The following is a 4,186-nucleotide window of genomic DNA, read 5'->3' as shown; positions in this document are numbered from 1 at the left end:
CCTCTCCCCGCCCCCTTTTTTTTTTTTTTTTTTTTTTCCCCACGGTACGCGGGCCTCTCACTGCTGTGGCCTCTCCCGCCGCGGAGCACAGGCTCCGGACGCGCAGGCTCCGGACGCGCAGGCTCCGGACGCGCAGGCTCAACGGCCATGGCTCACGGGCCCAGCCACTCCACCGCATGTGGGATCCTCCAGGACCGGGGCACGAACCCGCGTCCCCTGCATCGGCAGGCGGACTCTCAACCACTGCGCCACCAGGGAAGCCCCATCCAGTCCCTTCTGATACCCATATTGATACCCATGTCATGAGAAGTATCATCAACTCTGGGGCCTATGTGTATAGCTTCCATAAGCCATGGGCTCCATAGAGCCAAGATATTTCAGAGAACCACTGAATTCTAGCCCTCATTCTCACTCTCCCAGGTTGCAGATGAAGAAATAAATTGATTCACCCAAGATTACTCAATTAAGTAAGGATCAGAACTAGTTCTCTGCTCCTATTATTTCACATATCACCCAAACTACTTATTCTACCAGTATCCATTGCTGAGTTTTCTATTGTAGTTTACTTCCTGTGAAAATACTTTTAGCCAAAGGGTATAGACAAAAATAGAAGAATTAATTGGCTATAAAATTGCAGGGCAGGTTTAGGTGAAATTAGAAATAATCAATATACAGCTACAGGTTGTAACTAAATGAAATTCATGACCATTTTAAACCATCTTTTCCTCCTTTATATTCTTAAAGTAGAAATGGGTAAAGCTCTAGCTCCTGTGCTTACTACTACAGAGTTAAAATCAATGGAACTGTAAACTCTAGTGTAATTAAAAATTAAAATGACTTCAGTGTTTCCATGGAAATAAAAAGACCTGATGAATAAAAAATTACTATTACACAACTGATATAGAAGTCTGTTACTCTGAAAGTCACACATTGTTTCTTAGCTACTACAAGCTACATGTTTTTGTTTTCTTTTATTCTTGCCTATATCCTTTGGTTAAATTCTTCTTGAAGGTCTAAATACACCCATATTTTGTATTAATATAATTCTGATATCAAAACATTTCAATGTATTTTCAAATGTTAATCAAACCTGACGAGAGAGGAAAGATTGTCTTAAGACAGTTAATATATTTACATAATTCTAATCACCTTCTTAAAGCCAGAATGTGTACTGTCACTTAACCATATTTTAGGTGAAAGCAAAATAAGTGAAAAAGTTTAATAATGTATTAAATATAAAACTGAATAAAGTATAAAAAGATAACAAAAAGTTGATAGTCTAAGGTAGTTAGTTCCAAAAAAAAGAATAGAAAGCAGAAGACTAGAAAAAGACTTTTCTGAAATACTTTTATAATCAAGCCTAGAAATTCTGAATCTCCTCATGTGGGGGAGTGTTACATGTGAATATGGTATATTAAAGGGCATTTAGGCTGTAGTTACCTTATATTGCAGTGTCTCTTGGAGACCCTTGTTTATAATACACTGAATATGTATTTGTTGACTAAGGGACTGAAGAGATTGCTTCAATTAGCAACTAATCTGAGGTATTTCCTACTCCTATGTTCCTTAACAGGTTCCAAAGTGGACTCAATTGACCAGTGTGAAGCATTGTTGGTGTTCCTTTTAATTTCTTAGCCATTTTTGCTGCTCTACCAAACCTAAGTGTTAGAGGCCCCAGGGCTAGATCCTTGTCATTCTCTTCTTTATCTACATTTCTTCTCTGTTTTCTGTTTTTAAATACCATCCATATGTTGATAAATCACAAAAATGTTTATCTAGATTTGTATTTCTAAGTGCCTACTAAACACTTCCACCTGGAAATCAAACTAACCAGTCCAAAGACAGCTCCTGCTTTTCTCTTCTGACTCTATTCAACCCGTCTTCCTCAACTCAGTAAAATTCACTATCATCCATACAGTTGCTCAAGGCTAAAACCCTGGAGACATTCTTCGCTCTTCTCCTTCTTTCACTCACCATCCCCACACCCCCTCCCCAACAGCCCCTCAATCAGCAAGTCTTGATTCTCTCTCTAAAATATATCGTGAATCTGTCCATTTCTCTTTGCTTGCTGTATCGCTATCATTCTAGTTCCAAGTCACCTAAGCTCTCAGCTGTGCAATTGCAATAACTTCCTAATTGCTCTCCCCATTTCCATTCATGTCCTTCTATAATATATTCTCCTACAACATATAAGGCAAGGTTTATCACTTCTCCTCTAAAAATGTTCTAGGGCTTCCCTGGTGGTGCAGTGGTTGAGAGTCCGCCTACCAATGCAGGGGACACGGGTTCGTGCCCCGGTCTGGGAGGATCCCACGTGCAGCAGAGTGGCTGGGACCGTGAGCCATGGCCGCTGAGCCTGCGCGTCCGGAACCTGTGCTCCACAGCAGGAGAGGCCACGACAGTGAGAGGCCCGCGTACCGCAAAAAAAAAAAAAAAAAAAAAAAAAAATTCTAATGGTTTTTGCTGTACTCAGAATGAAATTGACCCTATGATTACCATGGACTCCAAGGCCTTCTGTACATGACTGACCTCATCTCATACCATTTTCCCTATTGCTCTCTAAGCTTATGTCACACTGACTTTTTTCAGCCCTTTAACACATTTTTGGTTTTTTTTACCTCAAGGCCTTTACATTTACTGTTGCTTTTACCTGTGAAGGTCTTCCCCCTGCTTTTGAATTTTGGCTTCTTTTCATCTGTTGAATGCTATCTCCCTGAAAATACCACCAAATAACCTGTTGATAAAGCAAAACTAAATTTCCTGCTTACTGTAGTAAGGAAAAATACTACCTTGACAATCTTAACAGTGTCTCTGAGGGGGAAGAACAAAGGAGAGATGTTTGTGAGTTTTGGGGGGTCTAGTTTAAGTTGAGTTTTTCAATGCAAGGATTTGATAGGTATTGGGTAAAGTCTGCAGGGCTGACAGGGAAACCCCAAGCCAAAGTTACCCATCAAAGAGTCCTTCTCACAGAAATGGGCCTGCTTTAGTACCTTTGCCACACTCAGCCACTGGCTGGGAGCAGCCTGTGAGAAGCATAGCCTCTGAACAAGCACCATGGTAGATCCAGAGCATAGCAGCTGGGGCCACTGGTCGATTACTCCACTTGAAGCAAAAGCTCTGAGTGGGTCATTTTCATAGCTGTCAAGGCTCACCCTTGTGCTGAACAGACATCTCTACCCACAGCTTCAGGGTACAGGTCTTCTGTGGTTCTTGTGGGCCTGTCTTTCTGAGGGGAAACTCAGATGGGACCTCTGACACTGCTGTTGATCTCTGGGGTCACAAGTGGTACACATGCTCTCCCTCACCATCAGCTATCACCTCATCAGGTCTTGGTGGCTTACAGGTGGTGTGACTCAAATCTTAACTCCTGAAAGGTCTTAGCAATCATATTGTTCTCATGCCGACATTGCTGCATGAGTCTATTCACTGTTACAGTGGGACACAGGAGTACCAAAAGGTGCCCAAATGGATCATCTGGGTTCCACATGTAGTCCCCCTGCCCTACCTCCTCCAACTGATTAGGGTCCATCACCCCTGCCAGAATGCTGATGCCTCTTCTTACTTGCTGGTGCCTGGATACAAGGACTCCAAAATGTACTGCCATCAGCATACCTTATAGTTCAATAAAAACTCTGTGTTCCTCCTGGCAAGAGTATGCTCCCTTTGGGGACCAGGACCTCCAACCCTGCAGGGCTCAGAATTAAAGGGGTGGGAAGCACAAAACCTCCCAGTGTGTCATTGGGAATGATGGTAAATGGAGCCAGTCCTGCTTCTGCCCCCTGGTTATTAATGTCCCATGTATTCTTCCTGTTGGGAACACAGCACCATAAAGAGGTCTCTGATTTAATGCACCAAGGATGGCACTCAAACTTTCAGAATGTTGCCTCTGAGTTAATGCTGTAGCTCTGCTTTTAGAAGGCCATTTCAGCATTCTATGAACTCACCATCTTACATAAAGCAATTTCTTCAAGAAACAAACCATATAAATTACTTTGCATACATATTCATACCTCTTTGAAATTATACTAAATACAGTCCTAATTGCTGCATTAACCTAGGTGACCAAATTTGTTTTCCCCCAGACAAAACTAGAAGACAGAAAAGCAGGAACTGTTTAGCTATTTTTCTAATGGGCATGCCTGTCATTTTATCTTTATACATTTTAAGGAGGCTATGTATATAACAA

The sequence above is a fragment of the Neophocaena asiaeorientalis genome, unplaced genomic scaffold (assembly GCF_003031525.2).
Source record: "Neophocaena asiaeorientalis asiaeorientalis breed wild unplaced genomic scaffold, Neophocaena_asiaeorientalis_V1.1 scaffold258, whole genome shotgun sequence".
In the NCBI taxonomy this organism is placed as follows: domain Eukaryota; kingdom Metazoa; phylum Chordata; class Mammalia; order Artiodactyla; family Phocoenidae; genus Neophocaena; species Neophocaena asiaeorientalis.
This window is presented reverse-complemented; position numbering follows the sequence as displayed.